This window comes from Macrobrachium rosenbergii, chromosome 4, assembly GCF_040412425.1.
Source record: "Macrobrachium rosenbergii isolate ZJJX-2024 chromosome 4, ASM4041242v1, whole genome shotgun sequence".
Classification (NCBI taxonomy): Eukaryota; Metazoa; Arthropoda; class Malacostraca; order Decapoda; family Palaemonidae; genus Macrobrachium; species Macrobrachium rosenbergii.
This window is the reverse complement of record NC_089744.1, coordinates 5,142,870-5,156,565: the sequence shown is the minus strand read 5'-3', so window position 1 is coordinate 5,156,565 and position 13,696 is coordinate 5,142,870. Positions and strand designations below refer to the sequence as shown.

The 13,696-nt window shown below is 35.8% G+C and overlaps 1 protein-coding gene across 1 annotated transcript in view; it reads right to left on the bottom strand.

The window, feature by feature from the left end:
- The window catches only part of LOC136830172 (oxytocin receptor-like), a 214,410-nt gene that overhangs the window by 168,822 nt on the left and 31,892 nt on the right, over window positions 1-13,696 (bottom strand). Inside the window, exon 2 of the mRNA XM_067089431.1 lies at window positions 1,677-1,808. The gene's annotated coding sequence lies outside the window, so the exon portion shown is untranslated. The remainder of the gene's footprint in view (window positions 1-1,676; window positions 1,809-13,696) is intronic.

The following is a 13,696-nucleotide window of genomic DNA, read 5'->3' as shown; positions in this document are numbered from 1 at the left end:
AAATGCACATTATCATTTTCTTAAGAAAAAAGCAAAAAATGCGCCGACGTTTCTACGGCGCAATCGAGTTTTCTGTATAGCCGCTGCAGCTTATAAATAAGGCCACCGAAAATAGATCTATCTTTCGGTGGTCTCGGTATAATGCTGTATGAGCCGCGTCCAATGAAATTTAACCACGGCACGGTGGTCGCCTATCCTATATCGTTGCCAGAAGCACAATTATGGCTAACTTTAACCTTAAGTAAAATAAAAACTACTCAGGCTAGAGGGCTATATATAATTTTATATGTTTGATGATAGGAGGGTGGATAACCAACATACCAATTTGCAGCCCTCTAGCCTCAGTAGTTTTTAAGATCTGAGGGCGGACAGAAAAAGTGTGGACAGAAAAAAAAAAGTGTGGACAGACAGACAAAGCCGGCACAACTGTTGTCTTTTCGGAAAACTAAAAATCAAATGCTTATATAATGAACTTCTCCAAAAAAAGATTAAACAGAAAAACTAAGACAGTCACGACCAGAATCATCCTTCTGCTACACTAAAGAACTCGCCGATATATTCTAATGTTACTTGTCTCCGCTGTAGTTTCAAATCATTCTGAACTGTCAAAAATCCTCAGAAATAGCCTAGCAGTTCATCAATAAAAGCCTCTTCGGGGTTTATTACTGAACATTGCGCGAGTGACTCCGAATCTCTTTTCTTCCAGATCAATTCTGGGTTGCTGTTAGATCTCGCAAGTGGCTCAGCGGGGCTTCGGTTACCCGGAGCCAGTGGGCGTCAGGAGAGCCAAACGAAGCAGTGGGAACTTGCGCTCGGATGCGGAAAGCGGGGGACTCTAAATATGGTCTTGCTGACAGAGAGTGTGTACTGACACACAAGGCTATATGTGTGCATTACTACTAAGATAACGTGGGTATGTATGAATATGTCTGTATGAACATATGTCCACATAAGACACACACACACACACACACACATATATATATATATATATATATATATATATATATATATATATATATATATATATATATATATATATATATATGTATATATATATATATATATATATATATATCAGTTCACTCAGAACAGATGCTCTGGCTGGATGGCCTCTTACCAGTAACCTAATTTAATTGTCAGCTTCAAGTACTGTATATTATCAGACGGTGGATTAGGAGTTGGGTAAGGCTAATCATATTAATTTCTTCAGATATTATGAGTTGAATTCTACGTTAAACACATGCACACACAAACGCAAACACATACACACACACACGCGCGCGCGCGCAGAGATAGGAAATGAAACAGTGTAAGATGAAAGTAGTGATAAACAAGAACTTGTGTATCAGAAACCGATAAGTTTAACTAACGAATTTATTACGGATTTTTAAACTGAACTAAATGCAAAATGAGATGGACAGATAGACGGAGAACAGAACCAAGAAATGAGAGGTCATAAAGGTCAAACAGAAGTCGAGGTCATCAAATTTCGGGCATAAATAAAGTATCCGTGACAAGGGATGCTGTGTATGGAGGTATATCAAACCATCCTTCACAGTGTTCACGAAAAGGTGTAAAAAAGATGTCAGGAAAAGCGAAGTCAAGGTCATACGTAGGTCAAGGTTATACAGAGGGTCAATGTTATCAGATTATAACGTTTAAAAAACTCTCACCCAATGTACATGAAGATTAATTAAGGTGTCCTTTATATTTTCGTCGGCAGAGGTGTAACTGACATACGGCGCTGACAGGCGGGACACGGATGACTGACAGGCATACCTGACAAGTGTGTGCACGGCGCCTCACTGAAACAGAGACAGAGAGCGAGTCAGAGTGAGGAAATTAGGAATCAGATTATAACCGTCTGTTAATTCTATCTCTCTCGCTTGACTCGAGGCTTTCAAACAGAAGAGAATAACCGAATGAATATAAAACGTGAGGCAGTAAGGTCAAACATTTTGTAAATAAGGAAGTGAAATAAGCAGTAAAGAAAAAAATGTCTACATCCATACACAAAATATGTAACATTTGACAGCTTTATGACATTTTATCTGCTGGTGAATGTAATACAGTACACCTTTCATTCCAGAGTGTATTATGGATTTTACCAAGTGTTTCACTAATTGCCCTGATTAATTCATCGGAATTCTGACCGGAGATTAAAATCTGGTAAATTCTCTGTTATTGAGTGAGAGAGAGAGAGAGAGAGAGAGAGAGAGAGAGAGAGAGAGAGAGAGAGAGAGAGAGGAGGGGCGGGTGAGACAGAGAGAGAGAGAGAGAGAGAGAGAGATGGTCATCTTTAATAATAATAATATAATAATAATAATAGCTAATAAAACCACCTTTATCCCCTTAGTAGACCCAGAACAAGGTCAGAGGCAGTATTCGCCTCGTGTCAAAGGTCAGTCTAGACAGCCGAAAATGAAAGAGCACCACCTAAAAATCATTAGAAAACAATCTGACATTTTTACAAAACAGCCTGACAGTCTTTCCTCCGAGCTGTTTAACCATTGATTCTAAAGGTAGTGGTAAAAATGCCACATTTTTATACTAATATGTCTACAAAAGTCTGAGTTACCTACACACCGATATTATGAAATCATCAGATAATTATTAAAGGTGTCCCCACAATTCACCCACTATCGCCTCAAACGCTGTATAACGCAATTCGTACAACAAACGAATGCATTTGACGTAGAAACTTTTTCCATTTTGTCATAAAGAAACTGTAAGGCGCAAGTCGAGGCTTCTTATACTGCAATCACTTGATAAAGGGATAAGGATATAAATAAAAAATGAGGTGAGTTGCTCCCGCAATCTGGTGAGTGGCTACCGACGTTTCTTTGCATAGCATCCGACGTAATCGAAATGTAACGATATACAATATTCGTTAGAATTTCCCGTTGCTATAGGGATGGAATGGAATATAGTTTAGGCCAAAGGCCAAGCAATGGGACCTATGAGGTCATTCAGAGCTGGAAAGGAAAATGAGAGTAGGTAAGATTGAAAGGTGTAACAGGGGGAAAACCTCGTAGTTGCCTATGAAATAATTGTTAGGAGAGGGTGGATAGCAAGATGGAAGAAAGAGAATATGAATGGAGGTACAGTAAAAGGAATGAAATGGGTTACAGCTAGGGGCCGAAGGAACGCTGCAAAGAACCTTTAGTGAAACCTACAGTGCAGCCCGTGAGGCGCACTGACGACACTACCCTCCTACTAGATCAAGAACCAACATTGCAAAAGATACATGAAGCAGGGAAAGTTCTAAAGCATTTTCTACGCGTTCTACCATTTTAAATGCATAAAACTGAGCTGCTATAGATGTAAAACGATTAATTTAACATAGCCATCCAGACACGGAACACAACGAGGAATGGATTTGAGCCTCTGCAGACAATTTTGCCCTTTTTCCTATACTGAATTGCCATTGATTTTTGGGATTATTAAAAATGTATTATTCCATATGAACTGGTGTTCTAACTGATTATTCCCAATTACTGGACATTATGAATTTCAAATTACAAATACCATACAAGTAACTCATATTGACGGCATTTCATGTTGGAATTTTGGTATTTTAGCATATCAAGTAATTCTGTGGCATTTTCCAGTAAATCAAGGTCACTCATTTTGGTTTCAAGGGATATGGAAACTCAGTAGTCATTCTTATATGTAATGACTAGGATCAGTTTATAAGATACGGAAAACTTTTAAAATAATTAAGTTTACAAAAATAAGAATTTTCAGCATGAAGAATAGGATAATCTTTGGTATTAACCAAAACTTATAAATCTTTGTCTTACGCAATATAGTTAAGGTAAATAATAATATCGTTGTGCACACAACATGAGTGAGGTGAAATTCCCCATAATTGTAAACGAAGTCTTTAATTGCTAAAACCTGAACCTTGAAACAAAGCAATATTGCATTCCCCTGAAACGTAGGCCGAATTTTCTCAAATTTTAGGATCACTTTATATTTTAAAGCTTCATTGGAAAATACCACCTTTTTATGCTCATTTTAATTAATTTTAAGTGGAAAGACAGAGAGAGAGAGAGAGAGAGAGAGAGAGAGAGAGAGAGAGAGAGAGAGAGAGAGGTGTTAGTAGAGAAAAATGTCTGAAATTGAAGCAAAGCAACATTCGTGTGTATATATATATATATATATACATAGTGTTTTAGATATTCATAAATAGATAGAAAGACAGATATATATATATATATATATATATATATATATATATATATAGATATATATATATATATATATATATATATATATATATATATATATATATATATATATATATATATACATATACACATATATATATCTATGCGTATGTGTGTATCACCTGAACGAACGTGCATATGTCCATTACCTCGTCTTTCCATACCTTCTCTGTCCTTAGACACTATAAGACAGTCCAAAGCATTTTAATAACGATTTTCATTACCATAAATGACCTCGGGATGAATATCAAGAGAGTGGTATTTCGCTAGTGACAAATCACCTGGTCTTTAATAGAAATAACAGATGCTTATTTGCATAAGTGTAATAGGGATTCAGGAGGAAGATCGAGAAAAAAAAAAAGCGATGCTAGCTACGGAGTCCGATAAAGCAAACCTCTGTTAATTCCATAATGGAAGGCTGGAATATAAAATTTTGGCCAAATCCTAAGCGCTGTGACCTACGAGGTCATTCAGCGCTGAAAGGAAAACAGTAGAAAGGTTTGAAATGTGCAACACATATTTCCCAAGTCTGGAAGGGTATAAGGATAGGGGAAAATTAGGACCAATCAAAGCGAGCGGAGCTGATCCATGACGTCACAAGCCACGCCCTTTAGCTCCTCGGTCCCATATCCATTACTGCCAGTCACGATGCCTAAGAAAAACTTCCCATTTTCACAGCTTATGTCTTGTATGACTCATACGTTTTAGTCAGATACATCTCAACATAATGCAACACTAATTTAACAACATAATATTCTTCAAATGAGATACACCGTGAAATATATTATGCATTATTGGCTTCTCCCTCTTGGCAATAGTGGTCAGTGCCTGTTAATTCCTGCTCGCAAAGTCGATATTTACTGCATAAGTAATATTTTCATCGCGAGTTTCTAAATTATATACATGAAAATGTATGTTTAATGCCATTTATAAAGAGTTGCGATCACTCATGAATCAAACAATACACAAGATGGTAAAAATGATGGTATCTGACCTGTTTGTAGGGGAAAATAGGGAGAGAGGTAGTAGGCTTACGCTACGGCTTTCTTTGGACATATGCTATTTCTCAGTAATGCACATTACTGTGCATTGTATAAAAGCAATATACTGGTCATTACTAGGTCATGAACAGGAATCAGACTGATATAGTCCCTACTATTTACAGGGACACAGTATCAGCTTCATTCATTAAATTACTTCAAGAGCTAATGTGCCCTTAATTAAGGAAACCTATGGCATTGTTGCTTTGGCGATCTAAGTTAGCCTACTGTAACCAAATATAATTACTTGACAAACTCATCCTGTCAGTAGCTAATCTGAAAAAGGTTGTTTTTCAAGGTGTACTTGATAGGCTGTTGTAAAAAATTGCCTTTTTGAGGTGGATTCCCTTTTGATAACCTTCCAAAAGAAAATGACGCTTAAGACTACATAAGTGTTGTGTGGTGCCCAACGCTTGTCACTTTGCCATTTCCAGTATTGTGTTTAAGAATGTGTGTGTGTTCGTAATTACGTGTCCTGTTTAGGCAATGACATCATCTAAAATTGTGTTGTCACACGCCACCATTTGATTCACTACGTTTAACAGATATGTAGAGGTTCCAGAATATTGTGCTTTTAGTTTATTTTTGATAACGAACTTAAGAATTAGCTTGAAGTTTTTTATGTTGATTTGAAATTTGTAAGTCAGGTCTGTGCTTTTAGTTTATTTTTGATAACAAACTTAAGAATTAGCTTCAAGTTTTTTATGTTGATTTGAAGTTTGTAAGTCAGGTCTGTGTTCACAGTGATTGTGTCGTCTCGTTTCCACAATAAAACTCGAATGCAGAAGGGAAGGAGCAGCTTTTGGCCTATTTTTTTGTGCAGTTGGTCAGTTATTTGGTGTCGTGTGTGTGTGTGTGTGTGTGTGTGTGTGTGTGTGTGTGTATGCTTTAGAAAGGGCTATTACTCTTATTCTTTGAACTTTGTAATTTTGGTTAGTTTGAGTGCCTTTCAGTTGTAACCCCGTTTCATTTATTTCTTATATATTTGCCTGTTTGATATGTTTAACCTTTAGCTATTAAATTAATTTTAAGGTTAAATTCAGCAAGTGTTTTTCAATGTCCTTCCATCTTATTTCATTTTCCCGAGATCATAATTTAGCGAATGGTGAATATAATTTGATCAGGTAAACTTGAGTATTGAGTCCTCTAAGGTCTGAAAATCAACCCATGATTACTACTGTAGTAAGATGTATATATACAGTATATATATATATATATATATATATATATATATATATATATATATATATATATATATATATATATATATATATATATATATATATATATATATATATATATATAGAGATAGAGAGAGAGAGAGAGAGAGAGAGAGAGAGAGAGAGAGAGAGAGAGAGTTCCTCTCGTCGTATCTCACAGACTTACGATCTGAGCCCATGTCTATAGGGACTGTTCAGTAAGTGGAAGTACTTAATTGTGGTACTATTCATTAATAAAATTAATGTGTTATTCTTGTTAGTACTGAATTCGGTTGAGATAGATCTCCTGTAATTTAAAAACCGCAAAGGGCGCGTGGTGTTGTTACATAAGGACTTTGGCGGTTTTGACATACATACATACGTACACATATATCTATCTATCTATCTATCTATCTATCTATCTATCTATCTATCTATCTATCTATCTCAAGGCTTCCCCGAGTGCAAGGTTGCTTTCCCCTGCGTCTGAACTAAAATTACCTTTATTCCATGTTTTTTGCCTTCGACTTTCTAAAGAAACACCAAGCGTATATATATAATGTATGTGTACACACACACACACACACACACACACACACACACACACCCTCTGGTGATCCGATGACGGGAAACCGCGTCTATAAATTTTTCGCCGTAAGTGCTCCGATGACGCGAATTCCGCGCCATTCGTAAGTTATTTTCGGGGGAAATTCACCAAAAAAAAAGTCATCCGAAGAACACGAGGACTGCGCCATTGCGCGGGCAGATCTTGTACATACAAGAAAACGTAAACAGGAAACCGGCATTTTCACATGTTAAACCTCTGAATGTAAAAATAGCAACGTTTCTTTTTCGTAAGAATTTACTTTTTTTTTTATATATTTCTGTCTTTCAACAACATTTCCGTCTTTCAGCTTCAATTGCTCAATTTTTTCTGGGAACACATATTGCTTTTACGTGGGCTATTTATAGCAAATTTATTCAGCTTTCCATTGCAATTTTCAATATTTTCTTTGCGTTATGCATTACCGAGTAATTACGAAAAATGTAAGCGTAAATATGACCACTTGAGAACCCAGTCGAGCCGCGTAGTTCCGCCTAGGGTTTACGAGTGCGTGAATAATTTTTTGTACGCCTGTTTGTGTATCTGTAAATAACTTCAGTGTGCATGTATTATATATCATTCGAACGGCCATTCTTTGTACTTTATCGAGCTGAACGCTGAACGGCAAAATGTAAAAATATCAACGTTTCTATATAAAAATCTTTAGCGAACAATTGACTGTACGTGAAACAAAACTTATCTTTGAGCTTCAATTGCTCAACTATTTACTGGCAACACATTAATTTTTTAGGTATTATATAATGTAGGAAATTTATTCAGCTTTCCATCGCAGTTTTCACTTTTTTCTAGCATTATTTATTACCGAGTAATTACGAAAAATGTCAGCGTTGAACGCGTTGAACGCCGTAGTTCGGCCGGATTTTATGCATGCGTAGATAATTTTTTGTGCGCTTGTAAATAACTTCAATGTGCATGTATTATATATCATCCGAACGGCCATTCTTTGCACTTTATCGTGCTGAACAGCAAAATGTAAAAATATCAACGTTTCTATATAATAGTTGCCGCATATTTTCGTAGAAAGAGAGAGAAAAAGATTGTCCGTAATCTAACGACAATTGTTCAGTTTTATTCCAACAATACATATATCTTTATTTTGTGTGTTTTATAGGAAATTTATTCAGCTTTCTAATGCCACCTTTATTTTTTTCTATCGTTATTCCTTACTTAGGTACGATACGAAACGTCAACATAAGTAGGTTGGAAAATCTGAAAATTGCACTCCGTAAAAATTAGCATTTTTTAATCGGTAACAGCTAATTAGCAAACACATTTATAGCAAAACGATTCATTCCATGTGAAAGTTCAAACATTCCCACACAATTTACGTGTCAAATAGACTCCACAAACCTAATTATTATATTTTTAGTGATTATTTAAAAAAAAAGTCTACGATTTTCCTTAAAAATTTCACGTTCGTCACTTTTTTTCTATTATTTCTAAGCCTTGCAAAGATTTCCTGATTGCTTTAGGAAAAAATTCAATAATTTGCCGACATCATAAAACAAACCAGAAGCCTATATCAGTTATAGTTGGGACGTATCGATTTTTACAAAGAAACTTTTCCGCGCGAACCCAACTTTTCCCTCCACGGCATAAGTCGCCTACAGGGTACCGTTACAGGAAGCCCCGTAATCGCGCTAGGCCTAATAAGTCATGTTAAGGTGGTAAACAATGTACTTAATAAACCACCTTTTGTAATAATGTGAAAAGCCACGTATCAAAGACGCTTTTAATTTCGATGTCCTGCCCAGCAAATGTGAACAAAGATTAAGAAAAGATGGAAAATCTGTTGATGATTCTCATTAAAAAAAAATAAATCGCTATTGTAAATTTGTACTTCCAGATGACCACTTTTAGACAAGTCTGCGAGAAAATTAACTTAGCAAACTGAAAAAAGACATAGACATGCAGCCAAGCTGCCACTCTCATCGTAATGTCTAGGTAGACGCATATGTTTTGCGATCAGCGAAGTTAAGCTGCTTTGGGTGTGGTCAGTAACTGGATGGGTGACCGTCACCGAAGCCTTGTTTTATGCTCTCGTATGAAAAGTGTTGCTTAGTTTCATTATGAGAATGTGTTATGTATGTAAATATACACGTAAATAATTAGTAAAATGAGAGGAACTGAATTCTGTGGTGGACTGGAATCCTGCACATCAACAAGAAATCGCCTTTACCACTTGCTTATAATACGAGAACAGGGGAAGGGTTCGACGTCACCACCGACGTCAGTTTTTTTTTTTTTTTTTTAATTCTTCGTTTTATAAAATTTTTCGTGTAGATTTACATCCATATATACAATATAGTCTCATAATGAAAGAAAAGAAACCTTTTAAAAGCCGAGAGAGAGCATACAAGAGGGAATCAGTCGCGGTCACCTTTCCAGAGTACTGACCACACCCAAAGCTGCTTAACTTCGCTGATCTCAAAACAGCAGTGGCGTCTGCTTAAAACGCCGATAGTGACGCAAAATGAAGGTTATTCTATCAAATAATATATACATATTATGTAGCTTTCTTGTGCGGCTGTGAAAAAATTCCGATCGTATAGGGATACGCCTTATACGATCAGTATTTATTTATTTAGGGGCCTTGCTGGTAGAGTGATATGACCACTCGGTTATGCCACTCTACGAAGGAATATGTCTTGGAACTCCTACAGTATCTAGAGGTTGACGCACCAACGCCAAATCAAATCGCCTTAAATTACAATTATATTACTTCCTGCCAAAATTTACTATTCCCAAAACATTTCTGCCACCAACAAATGTCTTCTCTTTATAAAATCACGCATGAAATCCACCTTGAATTATATTAATTGCATAGAAAACATTTCAACAACGATCACCATCTCAAGTACCTTGCCATCGTCGTGGCGATGCGATTTTGTTTTTCTTCTCTTCGTCTTGAATGACGACGTCCAATGGAAACAAAGATGGCTTTGCGATCGCTGCTGGAAGTCCTCTTGGCTTTTTATTTCAATCAATTTGGACGACATACTATATTATTTCCAATTTCAGTCTCACAGTGACCTCAATAAAAATAGCACGATTTATTTAGTCTCATAAAAATGTCCCTTTAGGTGCCGTAGATTTCTAAATTGGGAGAGTGAAGAGGCAGTCAGGTGGTCACCCTCTTGTTTGATGTTACGCCGAAATGTCGAAATAAAACAGACTTTTCTCAGTAAATAGCCCAATTTTTTCTAATTTAATCTCGTATATATGAATACCTATAAACAAACTGCTAAAATGACAAGTTTTGACGAGCCTTTTAACATTTAAACAAAAGATCGATAACCATCGGGTACTGATATACATTAGTTTGAGAAGAAAGAAGATTAGCCCAGTTTAAAACTTTAATCACATCTCGCCTGCCATTTTTCCTACATCTAGACTAGTTTAGTTCAGCAATGACTGTACCATTTCTAGAATGACAGTTCATTTCCTAAATTGCAGAATATTATGGCCTAGACATACAAGTCTCTAGAGAAGTTGAGACCAGCTCCTAGTGTGGGCTCGATGAACAGTTATGCAAAAACTTAGTTTGTAGGACTATTTGCTTTAATATATTTTTGTTAGGTTTGTTTTTGTTTTATTGAATAGATGATGACACCAGATTCCTTTGTACTACAATAATCTTTCGGCAGTTACATAAAATCTTGCGCGTTAATAAGTTTTGATTTCTTATCTCCTGTTTCCTTGCATGCAAATGACAAACTTTATGTAATTAAATAGAAGTAAGGGCTTTAAAATGGTGAACTCTTGTCGGAAACAAAAGGGCGACATTTAGTACAACATGGTAATTTCAGATCTTGACAGAAAACATTCATTCATTTTCGTAGTCACAAAGAAACAATCTTACTTTGTACAAGTACTACTGGCAATAGGGATGTGTCGGCAAACCTTCAGTACGCGAGAGAATATTGAAACGACATTAGAAAACAATGTTAAAAGCACAGAGGAGGTACTGTAACATTTAACTATTATGGTTAATACGAAAAATGTTTGAACGATTATCGGGAAAAGCGAAACATTGAGGAGGAAATAAACTTGGCAATTCGAAAAAAGACGAAAACTTGCAGCCATACTCATCATAACGTCTAGATAGACTCATATTGTTAAAATAATACTGATCAGAATGAGAGGGAGAAGACATCGTCCGATAAACAAACACAAATCACATATATATATACTAAATATATATCGTATATTTATATTATATATATATATATGAAATAAATAATATAGTATATATATATATATATATATATATAAAGAGAGAGATAGTAAACTTATATTGAAATGAAAAGCAAAAGACGAAATGCAGCAGCGATCACGAACCATCTTTGTTTCCATTGGACGTCGTCATTCAAGACGAAGAGAAGAAAAACAAAATCGCATCGCCACGACGATGGCAAGGTGCTTGAGATGGTGATCGTTGTTGGAATGTTTTCTATACAATTAATATAATTCAAGGTGGATTTCATGCGTGATTTTATAAAGAAAAGAGATTTTTGGTGGCAGAAGTGTTTTGGGAATAGTAAATTTTGGCAGGATGTAATATAATTGTAATTTAAGGCGATTTGATTTGGCGTTGGTGCGTCAACCTCTAGATACTGTAGGAGTTCCAAGACATATTCCTTCGTAGAGCGGCATAACCGAGTGGTCATATCTCTCTACCAGCAAGGCCATAAATAAATGAAATACTGATCGTATAAGGCGTATCCCTATACGATCGGAATTTTTTGCAGCCGCACACGAAAGTTCCATGATATAAATATATTATTTGATAGAATAACCTTCATTTTGCGTCGCTAACGGCGTTTTAAGAAGACGCGACTGGGTTTTTTGAGATCAGTGAAGTTAAGCAGCTTTGGGTGTGGTCAGTACTCTGGAAAGGTGACCGCCACTGAATCCCTGTCTTACGCTCTCTCGGTTTTCAAAAGCCTTCTTTTGTTTAATTATGAAAAGCTATTTGTATATATATATGTATATATATATATATATATATATATATATATATATATATATATATATATATATATATATATATATGGGAAGGGAAACGTTCTTGTGGTGATTTTGCAAAGCTTTATTAAGCGACATTCTTGTTGGGTCCAGCCCCATCATCACAGCTGCAGAAAGACGAACACACATAAAACATATAATAAAAAGATTCATCCTAAAAGCCAAAATAGTTATAATAAAATAAAAAAAAGAAACACAAAGTGGTAAGAGAATGACCATTTCAAGTGAAGGGAAGAAGACGAGGGACTCGAAGAAGAAGCAGCAAAAGGTCCCAAGAACTCGTATGGTTATGCCAGGTAGAGAGGGGTTGCGGTAGTTTGGTTGTTAATTTTGGAACTATTGCTTTTATGAAAAGCAATTCGAAGACCGCAATCTGTTGGGGGGAAGAAGCCCTGTAATGATTTTAAAACGTTTATAATTTGTATTAAATTTGCTGTTCGATAACTCACCTTAAGAAGCCTACGGGAGGCCCCGACATAATTTCCCAAACTACATTTGGGACACGAAAGTAAATAGGCCGCATTGGATGTCACAAGAGGCTTATATTTTCATTATACCTGAATAAGGACCGAATAGTTAATGGGTTTCTTAAGATTATTTCGCATTTTATGGCCGGACAATGTTCACATCTTGAACGTTTAACTTGTGTATAAAACGTTGTATCTCTGATAAACGGGACACTATCACAGAGTGGCATTCTTGGTGCAGTCGATCTGTTATTTTTCCCTATTAATTTATTATTTAGGAACTTACATTGTAAAGTTGTTTAAAGAAAACTTAGCTGGATAGCAGTTTTCCATGAAGTATTGTCGTAAAAGAGTTATTTCATAGTGAAATTTGGACAAGCCAGAGGGGAGAGAATAGGCTCTGTGGAAGAGTATGCAAATTTTCTATTAGCTTTATTTGATGGAGAAAAACATAATATATTTGGACTAACAAGTACTGAATTTCTTTACCCTCATATGCGATTACTGTCAGGACCAGTATAGAAAAATATATTGTAAGAAATCGTGTATCACTTGAATTACATTCTTTGCGAAATACGTGTCATAAATTCATGATGAAGTTGTTCCTACGAAAAATTCTCGAGAACCAGATCGAAGCTGGAACCATTCATTAAAATGAAAACAAAACAAAACAAAAAATATTAAACCAAATAGTTTTACAAACCAAGGCTTTGTATAACTATTCATCGAGCCCACACTATGGACTTTACTAGTATCAACTTCTATAGGCTTGCTTGTGCAGTCCATAATATTCTAGAACTAAGGAAATGAAGTATAATTCTAGAAATGGTACAGTATTTCTAGATCAGTGGAGTCTATGTGGGAAAAATGTCAACCGAGATAGTGTGTCTTTAAACGGGCTTAATGTTTGTTGCCTCTCAAACTGTATCTGTTCGGCCTATGCCCGATGGTTGTCTATCTTTGTACTTTCTAAATGCAGCCTAAGAAGGCTCGTCAAACCTTATAATTAGAGGAATAGAGGTTTTAGGGGTAATATGATACACGAGAATCAAATCGAAGAAACGTTTTATTTTTATTTCGATAGTTTATACAAAAGTTACAT